The sequence below is a fragment of the Artibeus jamaicensis genome, unplaced genomic scaffold (genome assembly GCF_021234435.1).
Source record: "Artibeus jamaicensis isolate MK-2021 breed Jamaican fruit bat unplaced genomic scaffold, CSHL_Jam_final contig_465, whole genome shotgun sequence".
In the NCBI taxonomy this organism is placed as follows: domain Eukaryota; kingdom Metazoa; phylum Chordata; class Mammalia; order Chiroptera; family Phyllostomidae; genus Artibeus; species Artibeus jamaicensis.
Genome location: NW_026521843.1, coordinates 30,354,986 through 30,368,372, shown reverse-complemented (window position 1 = coordinate 30,368,372; position 13,387 = coordinate 30,354,986). Strand labels below are relative to the sequence as shown.

The following is a 13,387-nucleotide window of genomic DNA, read 5'->3' as shown; positions in this document are numbered from 1 at the left end:
CAGATGAGAGTATGTCTACTAAGACATGATCTACTTGGGGAGGAAAGGTGGATGATCTCTCAAAGGAGAAGGACCAGGAGACTTTTCCTCAGTGGGCTTTTATTGGGTTCAATTTGCACAGGAATACAGGTAAAGCTCATCAGTCACTGTCAGGCAGTAAGGATCAAACAATAGATAACATATAAAGAACTACAAGAACTTATTCTGAGTCAGGGTCTGTTAGCTAAGGGCTATAAAACTCTGGGAAACAAACTCATTTCATGCTTGGACCTTTATCAGAAAATTAAGAGCATTCTCAGCAAAGCAGGTTTCACAAGATTTTATGCATTCTTTCTTATGCCTGATCGCTCCCGGGGAACCAGCCCTTTCCAGGACAGGGCTGCACTGCTCTCTGTCATTGTTTCAGGCTTAAGTCAGGCAGGGGAAGTAAGGCATCCAAGAGATTAGGAGACTTCTTGCACACAGAATGAGGACCCAGGCTGAAGACTCAGGCTATGTCAAAGCTGAGGGGTGAGGGTCCATCACCCCCTTTTTTTGTAGCCTCCCAAGTCCTTCCCTGAGGGCCCCTTTGTGATCATGCCTGTCTTAGGTTGTCCCTCCCTTGAGGAATCTTACCTGTCACTGGCTAACTGGTCATGCACTGGGGGCCAGGCAGGGTGAAGTAAAGCAGGAAGAGGCAGTGTCCCTGCCAAGGAGATAAGCTTTGTCTCCTCAGTGGCTTAAGGTACCAAGGTCTCTCATTCAACCTTAGCCATGGAGGCGGGGGGTGGGGGGTGGGGGGTGGGGGGGTTACAGCTTCTGAGACCAGGCAGGGAGGTTCCCAACATTAGGTAGGAGCGGCAGAGATGGAGAGACATGCTGGTACCACACCAAAGTGTGGTGGATAAAAATTCAAGAGAGATATCTCAGGAGTGAGGAGTCCTAGCCCCACACCAGGCTCCCCAGCCCAGGGTTCCAGTGCCAGGAAGATAAGTACCCATAACTACTGGCTACAAAAACCAGCAAGGTGTGAGTTGGTGGAAGAAACTTCTGGAGTCTCCAGTAGTTACTCTTAAAGAACCCACACTCAGATTTACTTAGATTTCCTCTCTCTGAGCTCCACCACCAGAGTAGCAGGTTGAAAAGCACCACTGGCATACATGGAGGAACTGAAGTGTCTGGTATCAGGGAGAGAAAGGGGTACAGTTTTCTCTGACACAGGGGTAGGCAGAGGATATTGTCCCTTTCTGAACCCTCGCCACAGAGCCACAGAGCCACAAAGCCACCAGGCAGGTACCATATCTGAGACTCCATCAACCTGGCTAATAGTGTTTGTCCCCCAAGAGATCCCCAGAGACTCCATCCCACCCAAACTGTTAACCATGACTTTTCCATATGAATGGCTGATCTTGGCTCATGCTTCACAATTTCCTAAATCCTATCAAACAAGCCACAGCTGGCCTCAGTGAGCCCTCATTCCCCATACCTCTTGCTAAGTAGGCCCAGGCCCACTACTAGCAGCAGCCAGCTTAGATTCACAGCTTGACTTCACCTGGGAATCTCTAAGCCCACCATAAGTAGCAGCCATCTCAGTCTGCTTTATAGCTCATGCAGGCTGGCTCTGGGCAAAACACAGGTGGGGGCTACCCTAGTCTGCACCATCTGGGAAATCCCAGAGCCTGCATATCAAATGGACAACTACAGACCATATCAGAGTACCACCATCCTGCCCCTGCACAGCTGGTCCTCCATAGAGGGCAATGGTTGGTGGTTAGTGGTCACAAACAGTCCTTGCAGCTGACTGGCCTGGGTAAAGAGATCCCTCCCACTGACTTGCCAAAAGCAATCAAGGCTCAACTACAAAAGAAGGGTGTACTCAACCCACACAGTGGGCGCACCTCATGTACCCAGCTTGGGTAATAGGGAAGGCTGTGCCACTGGACCCTACAGGACACCTAATTCATTAGGCCATGCTACCAAGACATGGAATCAAAGCAGCTCTACCTAATGCATAGAACCAAACACCAGGAGACTACCAAAACATGGAGACAAAAAAAACAGGGCCCAAATGAAAGAACGCATCAAAACGCCAGAAAAAGAACTAAAGAGAGTATCACAACCAGGATGACCTTTGGTCCCCATTCTGAGGACAAGGTGACTTTATTTTCCTGTTGTTAACATAAGAAGACTCAACTAAAAAGAAAAAGAAAAAGAACTAAACAAAATGGAAATAAATCTATCAGATGCAGAGTTCAAAACACTAGTTATAAGGATGCTCAAGAAATGTGGAGAGGACTCAACAGCATAAAAAAGATCCAGTCAGAAACCAAAGACACACTAATTTTTAAAAAGAACAATTTACAGGAAAACAACAGTGGGGTGGATGAAGCCAAGACTCAAATCAATGATTTGGAACATAAGGAAGCAAAAAACCAATCATAAAGACAAGAAAAACAAAGAATCCAAAAGAATGAGGAAAGTGTAAACAGCCTCTGGGACAAGTTCAAGAGGTCCAACAGTCACATTATAGGGGTGCCAGAAGAAGAAGAAAATGAGCAAGAAACTGGAAATCTATTTGAAAAAATAATGAAAGAAAACTTCCCTGATTTGGAGAAGTAGATATGCAAGTCCAGGAAACACAGAGAGTCCCAAACAAGATGGACACTAAGAGGACCACACCAAGACACATCATAATTAAAATTCCAAAGGGGAGAGGGGAGGGAATTTCAGGGGAAAAAAGGAAGGGTTTACAGGAACAAGTATAAAGGACACATGGACAAAAACTAAGGTGGGTGGAAATGAGAGAGAGGTAGGGAGCACTGAGGGAGTGAACTGGGATGGGAGTAAAAGACAGAAAAGTGTACTTGAACAACAATTAAAATAAATAAATTAAAAATTAAAATTAAAATAAAAAATAAAGGATCTTAAAAGCATCAAGAGAAAAGCAGTTAGTTACCTGCAAGGGCATCCCCATAAGACTGATTTCTCAATCAGTCAGCTGATTTCTCAAAAGAAACTTTGCAGACTGAAGAGACTGGCAAGAAATATTCAAAGTCATGAAAAGCAGGGACCTACAGCTAAGATTGCTCTACTCAGTAAAGATATCATTTAGAATCAAAAGGCAAGATAGCACTTCCCAGACAAGAAAAAACTAAAAGAGTTCATTATCATCAAACCATTAATGTTAAAGGGACTTAGTCAAGAAAAAGATCAAAACTATGAACAATAAAATGGCAAAAATACATTATCTATCAACAATTGAATCTAACAAAACAAACTAATCAAACAAGAACAGAAACAGAATCATGGATACAGAGAGCGTTTTGATGGTTGCCATATGGGAGGGAGGTATGGGGCAAGGGATGAGGCTGTGAGGGGATGAATAAATACAAATAGGTAATTACAGAACAGCCATGGAATATAAAGTACAGTATAGGAAATGGAGTAGCCAAAGAACTTATACACATGACCCATGGACATGACCAGTGGTGCGGGCATGGCCTGAAGGAGTATAGAGGTGCTGGGCGGAGAGGGGCAACAGGGGAAAAATTGGGATAACTATAAAAGCATAATAAATAAAAATAATAATAATAGAAACCAATGTGTTAATTTTCATAGTCTGACAAACTTGGGTTCAAATACCTAGCACTGCATTTAAATAATGTCTCACTTATCTGTTTCTTAATCTATAAAAATAAAACACTTTCTTAGGGTTGTTATGGAAATTATACACTCATATGACTAGTATAATACCATGCCAGGACATAGTAGGCACTCAATAAAAAGTAGTAATTATTACCATGATTATTAATAGGTACTGTTCAATCAGAAGAGAAGAAGTAGCATTAAAACTAAACTTTTAAGGATGGAAATGTTTAACAAAGACATAGGGCAGGTAAAATGAACAGTAAAATCTTAATTTACAAGAAATTTCTTCCTTTTTTCTGTGATTCCTCTTTTAAGATAAAGAAACAACTATAAGGATATAAGTTTATCAATTTCCTCAATTCTCTACCTCCAACATTATGAATATAGTTTAAAATTTTATATTAACTGTCAAAATTGTAATTTAAATATCAAATTTTGTTCAGTGGTCTATACAATATAGTTTGAAATGTGTAAATGTATTAGTACATTTTAAAAAGAATCAGTAAGAGTTCAAGGTAAGACTGTTTTGTAGTTAACTAGATAACCCAGTTATCTAGAAAAAAATTAACTGAAACCCTCATTCAACAAGTCATTAGTCAGGTTTTATTCTCCAATAAAATTGGTATTGTTGTATTAATAATATCCCAATAACATTCCCATTGTTAGAATGGGATCACTCTTTTCTATTAAGTGTAAGTGACTTTCCTCTAAAAAAGGTTAGTTTCAAAATTTTGATTAATGTTCGTTTCCTGCAACCTCATTTTCTTTTCCATAAAGAAATGAACAAAACCTCTCAAAGAAGATAGCTCAGGATCTCTGTTCTTTTCCCAATACACCTTTCAAACCACTTCTCAGGGAAAAAAAAAAAAAGCTTTTAAGCAGCAAAAGTACTAAATACCTATGAAAATAGTGTCAAGAACCAAGAATTTTCTTATACAACCTGCAAACTTTATTAGATATTAAGATAATTAATGGTAATTAAACTGTCCAAATAATTTAACAATAATATATCAGCTTAAGGAAAATCAAAGTAATTTTCCATTCTGTTTCAGTAGCAAAAAGGTGGTTATTTTTATGGTACATAATATTTAACCTTTATGATAACAGCATATCTTCTGAGTGACTACCTAGTTACAGAGCTTTATTTGGACTTTTAGGACTCACAATAATACTATGTTTATAACTGTCAGTGAAATTAAAGCATGTACTGATAAGGGGATAAATTCTATTTCATGTTTATTTCAGGGAAGGCTCCAGAAAGGTAGAAATGAATGAAGTCTCTTGTTCACTATTATAGTCTCAGCACTTAAAACACAATGGATGCTCAATAAATAGCTGTCCAAGTTTAAATTTTTATTTATGGAAAAGAAAATTAAGTTGAGGGAAACACAAAATATATGAATCGAAAATTGGGTTAAAGCCTAGGGCATGGGCAGTGCTTAATGACTTGCTTCCAGAGCAGAATATGGAATGGGTGGGAGTGGCGGGTGAAACCTGGCAAACAAAGACCTCAAACAGGTAATCAAGGTTAATACAATGTTATCATATCGTTAATATGTATGTACTCTTTAAATAATGTGAGAAGAACGTCACTTTACCTCTGTTGTCTTTTTTTTTTAAAGGCATGCTTATTGATTTTAGAGAGAGGGGAAGGGAGGCAGAGAGGGAGAGAAACATGATGTGAGAAACATCAACTGGTTGCCTCTTTTACACGCCCCGACCGGAAACTGAACCAGCAACCCATGTATGTGCCCTAACTGGGAACCAAACCGACCACCTTTTGGTCTAAGGGCAATGTTCAATCAACTGACCCACACCTGCCAGGGCTCACCTCTGTTGTCTGGCTCCCTAAAACCCATGACCCTGGTCTAATTATGAAAAAAAAAACAACAAAAAACAAAACAAAAAAAAAAACAAAAAAACAAAAAAACACACCAGACAAATCTCAAATGAGGGATGCTCTATAACATTTCAATTAGTACTCCTCAAAACTATCATAGTTATCAAAAATAAGAAAAGTATGAAAAACTGGAATTCTGAAACAGAAAAAGGACATTAAGGGAAAACTAGTGAAATCTGAATGAAGTGTGTGGTTTAGTTAATAGTAATGTAGCAATTTTGTCCCCTTAGTCGTGACTAATGTACCATGGTATAATGTAAAAAGTTAACAGGGAAAATAGGATGAAGTATATACTGTGTACTTTTGGTAAATGTAAACTATTCTAAGTGAAAAAAATTATTTAAATTTTAAAAAAGGTAGGGTAAGAGAAGTAAGGAATACTTGAATCAAAATCCCTTGGAAGCAAATGATAACAAACATTCTTTTGGTTCCTTTATATTTGGTAGTAAGACAGAGATAGCATTCTCATACAGTGGAAATAAAGTTATTAATAAAACAGTATCGGCCCTGGCTGGTGTAGCTCAGTGGATTGAGTGCGGCCCTGCGAACCAGAGAATTGTGGTTCAATTCCCAGCCAAGGCACATTGCCTGGGTTGCAGGCTGGTTCCAGGTGGGGGACCCACGAGAGGCAACCATACACTGATGTTCTCTCCCTCTCTCCTTCCCTTCCCCTCTAAAGATAAATAAATAAAATCTTTTTAAAAATTAAAAAAACAGTATCATATGTATTGTAAAATAAAGGTTTACAATATTAATTATGAAGTCACATAGACAAAGCAAATACCCCTTGAATTCTACTTTTCTAAAATATCATTCTTAGTCCTCAACATTTCGATTAACCAACTCTATGACAAAAATTCATAACATTAGCTGTCTGCTCTACATTGACTAAATTATCCTACACCTTTAACTTCTAGTCATTAAAGTTCAAACTCACCTTGATAGCTCTCACTCACTTCACACTCAACCAAACTCACCATCTTCTTTGTGATGTTCCCCTTCTACATCTCCTTCTCAGTTATTAAATTTTCTCTTCAGTACATTGCTCTTTCCCATTCCTCTTCATTCCCACCATTATTAATCGGTCCTGCACGTGGCTATGAAATGAACCTTCCTCAAATAAGGATATTATCATTCCCAGGCTCAAATGCCATCTTTCTGGGGGACTAAATCATGTTTAAATTCAGAAGTGTTGTCTTCAAGGCCATCCATAATTGGTTATTCTTTTGTGCCCTTCACTTATAAAAAAAGACCTTTCTATCATTTTTCTACCTCATACCATAAGCCCTGCCTTTCCTTTATTCAGAAAATAATCAAATATTCACTAAGAAGATAACATTCTTCTGGGTAGTCAACTTTATATCTTCTTGGAAAGATAAAATCTAAAAAGATAACTAAAACAAAGGATATGGGAATTTGTCTGTTCAAGACTGTACCATCAGTTCCTGGTGCCTGCCACATGCTAGGAAGAGAAAAAACATTTATTAAATGAAAACAAGATGGTACAGAATGTTACAGCCCTAAAGTATACTACTAGAGAAGAGGTTTTCGGTTGGCGAGATAAAGGCAGGTATAAAATTGTACTATACTAAGGCTCTCAGGGCAATCAAAATTTCAGCCAAGCTTCAACCTTGAATAGATCTTCAGTAGTTAAGAGGATGTGTGCAAGTGCACTTCAACAGAAAAATGTCATTACCAGCAAAGGTAAAAAAAGAAGCAAAATTGGTATACCATGCTGAAGTAATTAATAAAAAGTTCCTATAGGTTAGTGGAAGATAAGATGGAAGAAGACAGGAACCAAAGGTTAAAAAGTCTTGAGAAGAAATTTGGTCTCATGCTTCATACAAAGGGTTTTGGTCATTAGTGAAATACAATCTTCAGGAGGATTAATCTAATGGGGGTAAAATAAAGGTTAGACTTTAGAAAGCAAGGGCCTTATTTCTTCAAGAAGCCTCCCCTATCTTTTCAAACTGTCTAGTTTTCCTCTCCTCTTAACTCTTACAGAACCTGCCTCCACCAAACAATTTAACTGCTAACCATATCTTCTCATATAAGCTCTTATGTTCATGTGTGTTAAACTAGTTTCTTCAACCTAAGAATAGGGATCAAATCTTAGACCTCTTTTCTTCTCTAAGAAATCAGCAAAGTATTGGGCCTTCAAAATTTTGTTTTTGGAGGACCTTTTTGCACTTATGCAAAACCCAGTTACTAAAATGACAATAGTTTAAAAGCTACACACACATGGCTAAGACATAAACTGTTTGGATGGCAGTTTTTTTTAAATTTCACTTGATAGTCAGATCCCGTAACTAATAATGTATACAACAATTATCTTGTATGTTTTCAGTGCTTTCTGCTTTATATAAGTATCTCATACCCTCATTTTCTTTTCTTTCTCACCTAAGCATGGGCATATATGCTGATTTCTCAGTCTCATTATCTTTTCTGCACTGAAGACTCTCTGATATTTTTATCTGTTAACCTCATTGATTAAGAACCATTGTTATGGTGTAATTAAAATTCTAGTAAGTTTTACCATAATTTCTCTACACATCCTAAATGTTTGCTGTGGTTTATCACTCTTCAAGTAAAGCCAATTCAAATAAAAACATGTTATGACCCTGGCTGGTGTAGCTCAGTGGATTGAGCACGGGCCTGCAAACCACACGATCACGGTTCGATTCCCAGCCAGGGCACATGCCTGGGTTGCAGGCCAGTTCCTGCAGGGGACTCATGAGAGGCAACCGTACATTGATATTTCTCTCCTTCTCTCCTTCCCTTCCCCTCTAAAGATAAATAAATAAAATCTTTAAAAAAATATATATATGTTATGGAAATAATTCAAATCCACCAAAGTATTCACAAAATGGAACATAATGTATTAGTAATCAAGGATTGTACTTAAATTTTAATTTTCTGAACACTACAGAAGTTTAGATTTTAAGATTTTAATCTTTTGACATTTATTTTTTATGTATTCTAAAATTTATACTTCATTCCTTTAAAATAAAATCCATTTGTTAGCTTTCATATCCTTTAATACCTTCCCCCAAAAAAGCTTCAGAAAGTGTACATACACAAATCAAATGAGTATTTATTTCATCCCTGAACAAGTATTTTCAATGGTAATATATTTATATCTTTTCAAGTTAAGTCTTTTAGGTAAAAATAAAAAACAGATTTTTATAAAACTATCAAAAAATCCTCCAGAATGTGATTATTTCTGACTATATCAGAACCTCTCATTAGTGGCTTTGAAATTCAAATGATTCCCCCCCAACCCTAATTGGAAAACTCCATAATGTACCATTCTATACCCAACCAATCTTTAATGGTATCTAAAACTGCTGAGATTTTAAAAAAGAATTATCAAAATGGCAAAGGAGGGCAAAAATGTCAATATATACCTTACAAGGATTGCAAGGAAAGAAATGTCTTACGGTGCGGACAAGTACAGTTCAACTTTTTCCACGTCCCCACCCACAAAACACCAAAATAAATGTGGGTGCAAAGCTACTGCACAGTTACAAAGCCCCTGGCTACTAGTGAAGCCTGAGCCCTGGTGGCGCTAGGGCAATCTCTAACACTCAGACGGCCACGTGGCTGTCACAATTAGAAGACAGGAGAAACAGCGTAAACTAACCTGAAACAACTGCCCTCCTCCCCCACGTCGGAGTTTGGGTAGCAGAAAGCATGTGACATTTCTCTGCATAACTTTTTTCCTGTAAGGAGAAAACTAAGTGCAGAGGCTGCTTTAAAGAGACTTTAAATTGAAATCGGGTCAAAAAAGATCCCGAGAGTGTGCCCCCAATGAGCTGGATACCTCAAAACCGTGAGCTGCAGTGAGAAGAGGAATTCGGCTAAAAGGTAAAAGGGGTGGAGTTGAGTAAGATGGAGCACTGAGCACATGGGTCGCTTTCCTCTGACTTCCCACCGCCCTCCCAAGGTTCCAGACTCGCTGCTAGTGCTGCTGCTGCTGCCCAGGGGCGACCTGAGAAGGCTGAAATGCCTCGCGCACGCCCTCAAACCTCACATCCAGGAGAGGACTCAAGAGCCGAGTAACCTCGGCCCCCAGACAGCAGACGAACAGGAAGTGTCCTTATTGCAGCGCTGAAACACAAACTCCCATCCCACATAGACAGCCACCTTCAGAGGCCCCCAGGGCGCCTGCTGGAGGAGATGCCAGAGGGCGCCAGGGTCGGCCACCCCCACATCCGGGACCCGGACCCGAACCCGAACCTGCCCAAGCCAATGCCCCGCCACGCAGCTGCTCTAAGTTACTCCTGACGGCGCCCAGCGCCTTCACGGACACTACTTGGCCGGGCCCAGCCAGAGTCCGCCTGGGGCTGGACCAGGACTCCACGCCCGCACGTCTCACTCCACTACAAGCCAGAGGAGGGGGCGTCGCAAAGACTCCCGGGGGGCTTGGAGCAGACACTTCCTCAAACAGCAGAGAGCCCGAAGCATCCTCCGGGCCACCTCCGAGCCTTTCCGGAGAGACCGCACCGCTCGCCGCAGTTTCCTCAGCTCAACACCCGCTCCCGAGTGGTCAATACCTTTCAGGAAAAAAACTCCGAACTCCTCACGGGGCTGCACTCTTCTCAGTTCGACACCCTGGTGGAGCCCACACACAATCTAAGCTGCGCGCTGCGGAGACCCCCGAGCCGGCATCAAAACCTTAGGACGAAAATGTCCGGGCGCGTCACGGGACAGCCGCCTCCGGGCCCCACGCCCGGCCCAGCCACCCGCGCTGCCTCTGTGTCCAGGCGCTGCGAGGCGATCCGGGGCACGGAGCAAGGAAGCCGGGCGGCGCCGGCCAGGGAGGGCAGCGTTCCGCCCAGACTCACCGTCAGCTCGGTCGCCACAGCGGGGAGGCAAGGGGTGGGTAGGGGGAGACACAATATGGCAGAGCACCGCAGCTCCTGCCGGTAGCTTCCAGCAACCGCCTCCGGGAAGACACGGCGACGAGAAGGCAGCGGCAGCTGCGGTGGCGGCTTCGGCAGCACCTCACCCCCCTCCCGCCAGCTTCCTCCCTCTCCCTCCGCCCCCCGCTGCCATGGCAACGAGGCGCCTAGGAGATTGGCCCCGCCCTTCCCTTCAGTTCCGCCTCCCTCATCCTTTCTGGAGGGGTGCTTGGTCTGCCCCTTCCCGTCCCCTCCCACCTCCTTCAGAAGGGCAGGCCTGGGACCTGGAGGCCCCCTAGAACGACGGGTAGAGGAGGAAAGGGTGTCCGGAAGGGCGGGGTTCGCACGGAAGGTAGGGCGGAGACCCGGTCGGCTGGAGCAGGTTCGAGATGAGGAGGGGCTGGAGAAGGCGGGAAAATGGAAAGGCCTCGTCTGTCCTGAGAAGGACCTATAGGAGTGTGGCGGGGCGGGGCGCAGTCTCTGACTGGCGGAGGAGGCGTGGGGGCGGGGCGGGGAGGGGCGGGGCGAGGGTGGCGGTCCGCGCCCGCCGGCGGCGTCGCCGGTGCCAGAACTGCGAGGACAACCCCCAAACAACTCCAAGTTCTGTGGGTTTCCCCAAGAGCTTTCCGCCATTGGCCAGGCTTTTTGAAAGCGCTATAGAGACGATAAATCATTAATATAAACTTAATCGTCACTCTCGCTGAGTGAAGTTTTGTGTGGAAACTGAGCTCAGCATATTTGTGGTGAAAGACTTTGGAATCAGAAACAAAATTTAATAAGCATAGCGTTTACAGAGTGCTCACCAAAAGCTTGGGACTGGGCTAAGTCCTTTACATGCATTGTCATAACGGTAGCGCTGACATGGCGTTGCCAGATAGAATATAGGAGTACCCCCTTACATCTGAATTTCAGGGAAAGGTAGAATAGTTTTTTAATATGAGAGTGTTCCATTTGGGATATTCTGTATGATTTGTTTTGTTGGTTAGATCTGCCAACCCTATCCTAACTCTTACAAATTTCCACTTTACAGATGCAAAAACTGAGGCTTAGAAAAATAACCTGTGAGATATAAAGTAAGTGGCTCTGTTTTACTCTTATTATGATGCCAATAATTAAATCTTTGAGTATCGATATCCATGTCTTCAAAAACTATAGTAGTGATAGTACCTTACAAATGTATTGAATGGATTAAAAGAAAAAATATATGAAACAGACCGGGGCTGTGACTGATGCACAGGAGGTACTAATAGAGGTTTATTTCCTTCCCAAACACTGAATGTTAACTAGATATTCACTGTGTGTCAAGCTCTGAGTATAAGTAAGCTGATATGGAACAAGCTGCCTACTTGACAATAGACAAGTAAAGCTGTGGGGGTGACAGAGATACAGAAAAATGATAGGCATCAGGATATATAAAAGCAAAAGTGGACATGCGAGCCCCTCATTCTACAAATGAAAACACAGTATTTATACAATTTGTCCAGAGTTGTCTGTTAGTTCCATCTGTTTTTCATTACACTGCCCGGCAGCGCCTTATAGCTGCATTCAGAGTAAGAGACCACAAGACAAGTATACGATGCGCTTCAACCGAAACGGGAGTTACTTCATTCTCTCCCTTCAGGACAATCACAATTGTCCCCTCATGTGGACAAACTGAATAAAGAACCTGCAGTAGAAAGGAAGTTGAGGAAGAAGGAAGGGATGATTGAGAGAAGGTAGCTTTCGGAGAACCACAGCCTCCTCAGACCTCAGTCTTGTTTTTATGTCTGCTGGCCACTGTAATGGTAGTCATCAGCATAATACAGGTCTTCATCTTCTCACACACACACACACACACACACACACACACACACACACACGAGTTTTCAAAAGTAGGTTTGTAGTTACATTAGGAGGTTCTTCTGAGTTAATAAAGCTACTGTCTCCCATCCAAGTACTAACCAGGCCCGACCCTGCTTAGCTTCCGAGATCAGACGAAATCGGGCGCGTTCAGGGTGGTATGGCCGTAGACATAAAGCTACTGTAATAATCATAATCTGCATGTCTTTTTCCGTACAAACAGTTGTAAACCTACTTTTGTCCGCCCCCTGCATTGAACTTTAGTTTCTCTTTTTTCTTCTGATCTATTTTCAACTGAGGTGGACAAACAGTCCCCATCAACTCTAGAGGAATGCTAAAATTTGAGAGCTGGAAGTTATATATACTTTACAGGTATGTCATCCAGGAGCCAAACCTATCATGGATGAGAAAACAAATCCAGAAAAATTATGTAACTTGTCCAAAGCCACATAATGAAGCTACGGCATCTTTATCCAATAAATTCTTTGTACTGATTCTTTCTGCTCACTGACTTACCCTAGAGAGGCTGAACCCATTTAAATAATCTCTGTGGGTGAGGTTCATTATGTCTCTTATGAAATCTGTCACACTTAGTTTAGAGTCCAGGGACACTTGTGTACTTAGAGGCTTTTTTAGAGAACTTTGAACACCTACCAAGGAAGAGCTCTGATTAAAAATAATGATGGTTCAGCATAAATGGCTTTCCCCAGAAATGTACAAGAGTAAAAAGGCTAGGAAACCAGAACTTAACTCTTTAGGAAAAAGAAGATCCTGGCATTTAAGGTCTCTTGCAAACCTCTTGTTAGTTCTCCAAAAGCTTTAAAAGAACATATTTAGTAGTAAACTTTATTGGAATACAGTTTAGCCCTGGCTAGTGTGGCACAGTGGATTGAGTGCCAGACTGTGAACCAAAGGGTCGCTGGTTCAATTCCCAGTCATGGCACATGCCTGGGTTGCAGGCCACGTCCAAAGTAGGGGGTGCACAAGAGAAACCACACATTGATGTTTCTCTCCCTTTCTTTCCCCCTTCTTAGTCCATTCTAAAAATAAATAAGTAAAATATTTTTTTAAGAAAGAAAATACATTGTTTAAAATGCTCTCATGTTTAGGCCGAAAG

The 13,387-nt window shown here is 41.9% G+C and overlaps 1 protein-coding gene and 1 long non-coding RNA gene across 6 annotated transcripts in view; one reads left to right on the top strand and one right to left on the bottom strand.

Moving 5' to 3' along the window:
- FOXN2 (forkhead box N2) overlaps positions 1–10,551 on the bottom strand; it is a 58,157-nt gene extending 47,606 nt beyond the window's left edge. For 3 of the 5 annotated variants that reach the window (XM_053666909.1, XM_037161217.2, XM_037161216.2), the window contains exon 1: positions 10,375–10,551. The gene's annotated coding sequence lies outside the window, so the exon portion shown is untranslated. Of the gene's footprint in view, positions 1–10,083; positions 10,205–10,374 lie in introns of all 5 variants that reach the window. The other 2 variants (XM_037161218.2, XM_037161219.2) reach the window with 1 other exon arrangement.
- A 175-nt stretch (positions 10,552–10,726) lies between these two features.
- Positions 10,727–13,387, top strand: part of LOC128627689 (uncharacterized) — a 56,934-nt gene continuing 54,273 nt past the window's right edge. The window contains exons 1-2 of the long non-coding RNA XR_008391975.1: positions 10,727–10,783; positions 11,462–11,504. This is a non-coding gene — a long non-coding RNA (uncharacterized LOC128627689). The remainder of the gene's footprint in view (positions 10,784–11,461; positions 11,505–13,387) is intronic.